Source organism: Giraffa tippelskirchi, chromosome 5 (genome assembly GCF_054371585.1).
Source record: "Giraffa tippelskirchi isolate mGirTip1 chromosome 5, T2T-mGirTip1v1.2.pri, whole genome shotgun sequence".
Lineage (NCBI taxonomy): Eukaryota > Metazoa > Chordata > Mammalia > Artiodactyla > Giraffidae > Giraffa > Giraffa tippelskirchi.
Window position 1 is genome coordinate 85,651,669 of NC_137279.1, and position 10,566 is coordinate 85,662,234.

Genomic DNA, 10,566 nt, shown 5'->3' on the forward strand with positions numbered 1-10,566 from the left:
TTTCCTAGTTCAAGAAGGTATGCTGGAGAAGGGATAGGCTACCCACTGCAGTATTCTTGGGCTTCCCTGGTGGTTCAGCTGGTAAAGAATCTGCCTGCAACGTGAGAGACATGAGTTCAACCCCTGGGTTGGGAAGATCCCCTGGAGAATAGAACAGCTACCCACTTCAGTATTCTCGCCTGGAGAATTCGATAGACTGTATAGTCCATGGGCTCTCAAAGAGTCAGACACGACTGAGCAACTTTCACTTTCTGTCACATATTAAAGAACATTCAATAAGTCTTGCCTATCTGTCCTGTGTAGAAGTATTTGTGGCAGAGATTACTGGTGTCTCTTACTATAAGTTTCTCCTTCTTTCAAAATAATGAAACCCCAGAGATTTAAATGAACATATAGACAATCAGGGAAAACATACCATATTGCCCAGTTTCCCTCGGAGCTAATTGTAGTCTTGCGAATAAGTTCAAGCCAATGAATTATAGGGTTTCTCTGGTAGCTCAGATGGTAAAGAATTTGCCTGCATTGCGGGAGACCTGGGATGGATCGCTGGATGGGGAAGAGCCCCTGGAGAAGGGAATGGCTACCCATTCTTGCCTGAGAATTCCATGTACAGAGGAGCCTGTAAGCAGAAGTGTATTGTAGTAGCTTCTGGAAACCTTCCTTAAGAGCAAGATTATTTTCTGTATATGTACATGAGGTTGAGTTTGCCATTGTGTTTTTCAAATATCCCATGTCATTACTGATTCCTAATTGATTTTTTTAATTACTGATATAGGTAAATTAACATTTTTTACTGTGATTCTGGATGTCTATTTTTTCTATATTTATTTCAATATTCACCTTATATATTTCAAGTCCACTATTTGGGGAGCAATTTAAGATATTTGGACTATCTCAGTAATATTTAATCAAGAAATTCCACATGATTTCATTTGCATTTTTATTTATAACCATTTTGGTGTCAAGTAGCACTCCTGTTTTAAAAAATTCAATCTAGGAAGCTCAGTTCAGTGTTCTGTGGTGACCTAGATGAATAGGGATGGAGGGAATGGAAGGAGGCCCAAGAAGGAGGGGACATATACATACATATAACTGATTCCTTTCATTGTACAGCCGAAACTAATACAACATTGTAAAGCAACTATACCCCAATTATAAAAGCTTCAATCTGACAACTTAAAACTTTTAATTAGAGAATTTAGTCATATGTATACATTTATATATAGCCATTTATATGCATTTATATACTGATATATTTTGACTTAAAGTTCTATCTTATCTTGTACTTTATGATTCCTCCATGTTTCTCACTCCCTTTTTATATTCATTATTTTTTGCCATTTCAGTACTTATCTTCTGCTAGTTTGTAAATCAAACCCTCTTATTTAATCCTTTTAGTAGTTTCTTCAGAAATTATGACATGAATCAATTTATGGAAGAACAATGTTAATTAATGTCTTTACCCTCCCCTTGGGCAATTAAAAAAACAAAACAAAACCTCAGAACACTTAACTGTTCTACTCCTTTGAAAATTCTGTGCTTTATTACTATGCAGTAAATATTTTATTTTCCAAATCCAAGTTTTATACCATCAGTATTCATTTAGATGTACCTACTTACTCCTTTGTTACTTCTTTCATCTCAGTCCTACATCTAAGAACATCTCTTTCTGCCTTAAGTACATTCTTTAGAATTTTATTTAGCAGAGAGCAAACTGGTTTTTGATTATTTGTCTGAAAAAGTCTTTATTTACCTGTGTGTAGAAGCTGAGGTTGACATATTTTCTTTAAGGGTATTGAAGATATTCCACTATTTTCTGGGTTTTATTATTACTGTTTAAAAGTCAGCTAAAAGTGTAATTGTCACACTTTTGAATATAAGTTTTGCCTTCAATATAACTGCCTCCAAAATTTTTTTACCTTCTTATTATAGAGAATTTAAAGCATATTGAAAATAAGAAAGAATCATGTAACAAATCCTTTTGTGTTCATACCAGTTTCAACAATCATCAACATTTTGCCACTTTCATATCATCCATTCTGGCATATGCAAACACTTGTACATCTATTTTAGTAGTTTACTTTTTGCAAGAGTATTTTAGAACCAATACAAAAAAATGCTATATTATGTCTTTTCATCTGTAAACATCTCGGTGTGTATCTCTAACTGATAAGGACTTTATTAACATAAGCAGCATGCTACCAACACTATCTGTGAATTTAACAAGAATATCTTGATACCTTCTACTATCTATTCTCTGTGCAAATTTTCACTTGTCCAAAAGTGTTTTTCATAGTTGCTTTGTGGGAATCAATATCTAAAAAAGTCCACACATTGCTTTGGGTTATTTCTATTAAGATTGTTTTATTACAGAAGGCCCTGCCTTGACCTTCTTTGTCCATTATTTTGATTTATCAAAGAAACCAGATACTTCCTTAGAAAGATCCACTTTCTCAAGAATTGGCATTCAGACCTAGAAGTTTGATTAGTTCAGATTAAATATTTTAGGCAAGTATAATTTTCAGTGTATTAATGATGAATAAAATATTTGATTTTACTCCTTGCAATGACTCCAGGATTGATCAATGAGTTTAGTTGGCATCAGCTGTCACCTCCATTATGAAATTTTCCTCAACCTTCCACCTAAGGTCTTAATAGCACTGAGGACTGTTGTCTAGATTCATGATTGCATTCAGTTCAGTTCAGCTCAGTCACTCAATCGTGTCCAACTCTATGCGACCCCATGGACTGCAGCATGCCAACTTCCCTGTCCTTAACCAGCCCCCGAAGTTTACTCAAACTCATGTCCATTGAGCCTGTGATGCCATCCAACCATCTCTTCCTCTGTCGTCCCCTTCTCCTCCTGCCCTCAATCTTTCCCAGCATCATGGTCTTTTCAAATGAATCAGTTCTTTGCATCAGGTGGCCAATATTGGAGTTTCAGCTTCAGCATCAGTCCTGCCAATGAATATTCAGGACTGATTTTCTTTAGGGTGGACTGATTGGATCTTCTTGCAGTCCAGGGGACTCTCAAGAGTCTTCTCCAACATGACAGTTCAAAAGCATCAGTTCTTTGGTGCCCAGTTTTCTTTATAGTCCAACTCTCACATCTATACATGACCACTGGAAAAACCATAGCTTTGACAACATGGATCTTTGTTGGCAAATTAATGCCTCTGCATTTTAATATGCTGTCTAGGTTGGTCATAACTTTTCTTCCAAGGAGCAAGTATCTTTTAACTCCATGGCAGCAGTCACCATCTGCAGTGACTTTGGAGCCCCCCAAAAAAGTCTGTCACTGTTTTCATTGTTTCCCCCATCTATTTTCCGTGAAGTGATGAGAATAGATGCCATGATCTTAGTTTTTTGAATGTTGAGTTTTAAGCCAGCTTTTTCACTCTCCTCTTTCACTTTCATCAAGAGGCTCTTTAGTTCTTCTTCACTTTCTGCCATAAGGGTAGTGTCATCTGCTATCTAAGGTTATTGATATTTCTCCCAGCAAACTTGATTCCAGCTTGTACTTCATCTAGCTCAGCATTTCTCATGATGTACTCTGCATATAAGTTAAATAAGCAGGGTGACAATATACAGCCTTGATGTACTCCTTTCCCTATTTGGAACCAGTCTGTTGTTCCATGTTCTAACTGTTACTTCTTGACCTGCATACAGATTTCTCAGGAGGCAGGTCAAGTAGTCTGGTATTCCCATCTCTTTCAGAATTATTCTGTTTGTTGTGATCCACACAATCAAAGGCTTTGGCCTCGTCAATAAAGCAGAAGTAGATGTTTTTCTGAAACTCTCTCACTTTGTCAGTGATCCAATGTATGTTGGCAATTTGATCTCTGGCTCCTCTGCGTTTTCTAAATCCAGCTTGAACATCTGGAAGTTCATGATTCATGTACTGTTGAAGCCTGGCTTAGAGAATTTTGAGCATAACTTTGCTAGTGTGTGAGATGAGTGCAATTGTCAGTAGTTGAGCATTTTTTGGCATTGCCTTTCTTTGGGATTGGAATGAAAACTGACCTTTTCCAGTCCTGTGGCCACTGCTGAGTTTTCCAAATATGCTGGCATATTGCATGCAGCACTTTTACAGCATGATCTTTTAGGATTCGAAATAGCTCAACTAGAATTCCATTACCTCCACTAGCTTTGTTCATAGTGATGCTTTCTAAGGCCCACTTGACTTCACATTCCAGGATGTCTGGCTCTAGGTGAGTGATCATACCATCATGATTATATGGGTCGTGAAGATCTTTTTTGTATAGCTCTTCTGTGTATTCTTGCCACCTCTTCTTAATATCTTCTGCTTCTGTTAGGTCCATATCAGTCCTGTCCTTTATTGTGTCCATCTTTGCATGAAAAGTTCCCTTGGTATCTCTAATTTTCTTGAAGAGATCTCTAGTCTTTCCCATTCTATTGTTTTCCTCTATTTCTTTGCATTGATCACTGAAGAAGGCTTTCTTATCTCTCCTTGCTAGTCTTTGGAACTCTGCATTCAAATGGGTATATCTTTCCTTTTCTCCTTTGCCTTTTGCTTCTCTTCTTTTCAAAGCTGCTTGTAAGGCCCCCTCAGACAACCATTTTGCCTTTTTTTATTTCTTTTTCTTGGGGACGGTCTTGATCCCTGCCTCCTATACAATGTCATAAACCTCCATCCATAGTTCATCAGGCCCTCTGTCTATCAGATCTAATCCCTTGAATATATTTCTCACTTCCACTGTATAATCATAAGGGATTTTATTTAGGTCATACCTGAATAGTCTAGTGGTTTTCCCTACTTTCTTCAATTTAAGTCTGAATTTGGCAGTAAATAGTTCATGATCTGAGCCACAGTCAGCTTCCGGTCTTCTTTTTGCTACCTGTATAGAGCTTCTCCATCTTTGGCTGCAAAGAATATAATCAATCTGATTTCGGTGTTGACCATCTGGGTATGTTCATGGGTATGGGTATGTTGACCATGCTCATGGGTAGAGTCGTCTCTTGTGTTGTTGGAAAAGGGTGTTTGCTATGACCAGTGCATTCTCTTGGCAAAACTCTATTAGCCTTTGCCCTGCTTCATTCTGTAGTCCAAGGCAAAGTTTGCCTGTTACTCCAGGTATTTCTTGACTTCCTACTTTTGCATTCCAGTCCCCTAAAATGAAAAGGACACCTTTTTGGGTGTTAGTTCTAGAAGTTCTTATAGGTCTTCCTAGAACAGTTCAACATCAGCTTCTTTAGCATTATTGGTCCAGGTATACACTTGGATTACTGTGATATTGAATGGTTTGCCTTGGTAACCAACAGAGATCATTCTGTCATTTTTGAGATTGCATCCAAGTCTGAATTTCAGACTCTTTTATGACTATGATTGCTACTACATTTCTTCTAAGGGGTTCTTGCCCACAGTAGTAGATATAATGGTCATCTGAGTTAAATTCACCCATTCCAGTCTATTTTAGTTCGCTGATTCCTAAAACGTCAACATTCACTCTTGCCATCTCCTGTTTGATCACTTCCAGTTTGCCTTGATTCATGGACCAGGTTCCTATGCAATATTGCTCTTTACAGCATCAGACTTTGCTTCTATCACCAGTCACATCCACAACTGGGTGTTGTTTTTTCTTTGGCTCCATACCTTCATTATTTCTGGAGTTAGTTCTCCACTGATCTCCAGTAGCATATTGGGCACCGACCGACCTGGGGAGTTCATCTTTCAGTGTCTTATCTTTTTGCCTTTTCATACTGTTCATATGGTTCTCAAGGCAAGAATACTGAAGTGGTTTGCCATTCCCTTCTCCAGTGAACCACGTTTTGTCAGAGCTCTCCACCATGACCCATCCGTCTTGGATGGCATGGCTTAGTTTCACTGAGTTAGGCAAGACTGTGGTCCATGTGATCAGATTGGTTAGTTTTTTGTGATTGTTGTTTTCAGTCTCTCTGCCCTCTGATGGAGAAGGATAAGAGGCTTATGGAAGCTTCCTAATGGGAGAGACCGAAAGGTGAAAGCGCAAGTCAGTCATGTCTGACTCTTTTCAACCCCATGGACTTTAGAGTCCATGGAATTCTCCAGGCAAGAATACTGGAGTGGGTAGCCTTTCCCGTCTCCAGGGGATTTTCCCAACCCAGGGATGCAACCCAGGACTCCCGCATTGCAGGCAGATTCTTTACCAGCTGAGCCACAAGGGAAGCCCAGGAATACTGGAGTGGGTAGCCTATCCCTTCTCCAGCGGATCTTCCCTACCCAGGAATTGAACCCAGGTCTCCCACTTTGCAGGCAGATTCTTTACCAACTGAGTTATTAGGGAATCTGGTCTTGTTCTGGTGGGTGGGACCATGGTCAGTAAATCTTTAATCCAATTTTCTGTTGGAGAGTGGAGCTGTGTTCCCTCCCTGTTATTTGACCTGAGGCCAAACTATGGTGCAGGTAATGAAGATAATGGGTAGTGCCTGCAACCCTACAGCAGGCCACAGCCTACCCACGCCTCCGCCAGAGACTCCTGGACACTTACGGGCAAGTCTGGGTCAGTCTCTTGTGGGGTCACTGCTCATGGCATGCTCAAGGTTCTGTTTGTGCCCTCCCAGAGTCTGTTTCCCCAGTCCTGTGTAAGTTCTGGCGGCTCTATGGTGGGTTAATGGAGACCTCCTCCAAGAGGGCTTATGCCATAATCAGGTCTACTGCACCCAGAGCCCCTGCCCTTGCAGCAGTCCCCTGCTGACCCACCCCTCCTCAGGGGACACCGAAACACAGTTCTGTCTCAATCTCTTGGGGTCTCTGGGTCCTGGTGCACATAAGGTATGTTTGAGCCCTCTGAGTGTCTTTGGCAGGTATAGGTTTAATTCTAAACGCGATTTTGCCCCTCCTACCATCTTGCTGGGACTTCTGCTTCACCCTTAGACATGGGGTATCTCCTCAAAGTCACTCCGACGCCACACAGCAGAGGTGGGGTATTTCCTCACAGTCGCTCGAGCACCATGCAGCCACCACTAGAGGTTGAGAAAATGATGTTTGCCTTACTTCTATACTTCTGCTTCTATTAACTGCAAGTTTTACAAAAATCTTTCCTTCATTTACTCTTTAATCGGAAAGACAGAATAGGTGCTTGATTCTTTCTCTTGGTTAACTTTTAGGATAGTGAGTTGTTGTCTAAGCCACTTCCAAAAATAGTTGGCCTCTGGAGCCTTTCATAATGTTTTTTGTGTCCCTTTTAAAAATCAGTTTTATTGAGGTATAATTTACATTCAATAAAATTCTCCCATATTAACTACACAGTTTGAAAGGTTTTGACAAATGAAAACATTCATGTAAACATAACCATAATCAAGAAATAGGACATCTCCAGGACCCCAGAAAACTTTTCTTCTGTCCTTTAAAGTCAGTTCATTCTCTTCACTCCAGCCCCAAGCATCTGCTATCATTTAAAATTTTTTTCTATTAATTTCCTATAAATGAAATAATATGGATTTAGTCTTCTGTATGGGCACCTTTCTCTTAGCATAATGTTTTTGAGATTAGTCCATGTTGTTTTATGTGTCAGCAGTTCTTTTCAGTGTGGAGTAGTTTTAGATCATATGAATGTATCACATTTTATTCATTGATTCACAATTTTATTGGACATTTCATCACTGAAATATGGATCATAAGCTGAAAGGATTGCTCTGTGGCTCTTCGGAGGTCATTCCTCCCTCTCTCCCACCCCCTCTGTGTGTGTGTGTGTGTGTGTGTGTGTGTGTATTTACCTTCTACTTGGCTCTCTGTTCTGCCAGTTCTAGGCGCCTCCTCCCACTAAAACTCCATTCTTCAAATGGTCAACTCAAAGAGATAGATGGGCTCTGTTTTAGTTCCCTCTTCCTGCACCACAGACTGCAAACTGCTTCCAGGTACTAATCTGAGGCAATCATAGAGTTCATCTTTTTTGTTTCTTATCTCAAAGTGATCACAAACCTGCACTGTCTATTTTCCAGTGTCTGAAAAGAAGTGTTTTAAAAATATTTATTTTTTTAGCTTTATAGTTTTTTAAGACAGGAGGGCAATTCCCATAGAAGTCAGTCCTTCATAATGGAAGCAAAGTTTACTGAATCTTTATCACAAGAAAAAATTAGGTTTTTTTCCAATTAACTTTCTGAAGTATAATTTATATACTTTAAAATTCACAGTTTAAGTCTATAGGTTGCTGGTTTTGACAAATGTATGCAGCATATAATCACCACCTCTATCTCCTTCAGGGAGTTTCCTCAATTCTTTCTGCAATCAGGCTTCATTCACATCTCTCAATCTGGGCAACCAATTATCCAATCTGTGTCAATATAGATTAATTGCATCTATTCTAATATTTCAAGCATATGGAATCAGTTTTGTTTTGTGTCTGGCTTCTTTCAGTAGCATAATGTTTATAATGTTCACTTATACCCTTGCATATGTCAATGTGTAGTTCTTTTTTGTTGCTGAGTTGTAGTCAATTGCATGGATGAAACAGTTTGTTTATCAATTCATTTGTTGATGATCATTTGGAGAGTACTCAGTTTGGGACTATTATGAATAAAGCTGCTATGAACATTCCTATACAAGTCTTTATGAGTACATGTTTTCAGTTCTCTTGATTAAATATCTAGCAGTGGAATTATTCAGTCATATGTAAGTACTGATATATGTTGAATTTTATAAAAAAAAAAATTCCAAACTCTTTTCCAAGTGACTGTATCATTTTACATTTCTAATGGTAATGTATGAAAATTCCAGTTGCTCCACATTAACACCAACACCAGGAATAGTTTTGCCATTCTTTTTAATTTAATTTATGCCAGTCAGTAGAAAGGGATATTTTGTTGTGATTTTCACTTGGGGTTTCTGATGACTACCCTGAACATATATTCATTTGCTAATTGCCCATTTGAATTCTTTTGGATTGTCTATTTCAGTGTTCTGCCCTTTTTAAAACAAGGTTGTTTGTGTCCTTACTAAGTTATAAAGTCATTTGTACAGTATGGATACAGGTTCTTTGTGAGATATATGTTCTCAATATACTCTCAGAAACTTTTTCTTAGAATCCCACTTCTGCGTATTTATTCAAAAGAATTGAAGTCAAAATCCTAAAATGATATTAGCACTCTAATATTCATTGCAATAGTATTTACAGAGGGTAGTTGTTGTTGTTCAGTCTCTTAGTAGTGTCTGACTCTTTGTGACCCACAGACAGCAGCACACCAGGCTTCCCTGTCCTTTTCCATCTCCTGGAGTTTGCTCAAACTCGTGTCCATTGAGTCAGTGATGCCATCCAGTCATCTCATCCTCTGTCATCCCTTTCTCCTCCTGCCTTCAACCTTTCACAGCATCAGGGTCTTTTCCAATGAGCTGGCTCTTTGCATCAGGTGGCCAAAGGATTGGAGCTGAGCTTCAGCATCAGTCCTTCCAATGAATATTCAGGGTTGATTTCCTTTAGGATTTACTGGTTTGATCTCCATGCTGTCCAAGGGACTCTTGAGAGTCTTCTCCAGCACCACAGTTCAAAGGCATCAATTCTTGGGCACTCAGCCTTTTTTATTGCCCAGCTCTCACATCCATACATGACTACTGGAAAAACCATAGCTTTGACTATACAGACCTTTGTAGGCAAAGTAATGTCTCTGCTTTTTGGGTAAGTCACATATTAAATGTTCTTAACACACCAAAATTAAAATTTAGAACTTTTTAAGAAGAGTTTCACTGATTACTGATTCCATTTTCAACCTGGATTCATTTTGTTTCTTTTTAATTTTGTTTTATTGCACTGGCTAGACTTCTGGTGCAATGTTGAATAGAAGTGGTAAGAGCAGACATCCTTGCCTCATCCCTCATCTTACTGGAAACAATTCAGTCTCTCACCATTAAGCATGATGTTACATTAACTTTTCATATATACCCTTTATGAGAATGAGCAAATTCCCTTCTAGTCCTGAGTTGCTGAGAGATTTTATCAAAAATGGATTTTGGACTTTGTTATATCCTTTTATTAAACTTATTGAGCTAATCATGTACTTTTTTTTTAGTCTGTTACTATGACCCACATTGATTTTTTTTCAGTGCTAAATTACCCTTGCATTCTTGGGAAGGTCATATTTGTTCATAATGTGAATGAATGAATGAATTATTATTTTATATATTTTTATATTTCATTTGATAGACTAAAATATTTGCATCTTTGCATTTATGATTATGAAAAAGGTTCTATAGTATTCATTTCTTGTAATGTTGCTTACTGGTTTGGGTAGCAAGGTAATGCTGACCTCTGTGTAAAAATAATTGAGAAATATTTCCTGCTCTTCAATTTTCTGAGAGATTTTCCAAAAAATTGGTATTATTTCTTCCTTAAATATATGGTGGAATAGCCCAGTTTTCTTTGTGGGAAGGTTTCTTTCATCTGTATAAGGACATTTACATGATCTATTTTTTTCTTGAATGAACTTTGGCCTAATACTTTTTTTTCATCTAATATGTCAAATTTATTGGTATAAACTTGTTTATAATATTCCCTTATTAGCTTTTAATATCTGTCAAATCTGTAGTGATGCTCCCACTCTCATTCCTGAAATTCCTAATTTTTTTTTTCTCTC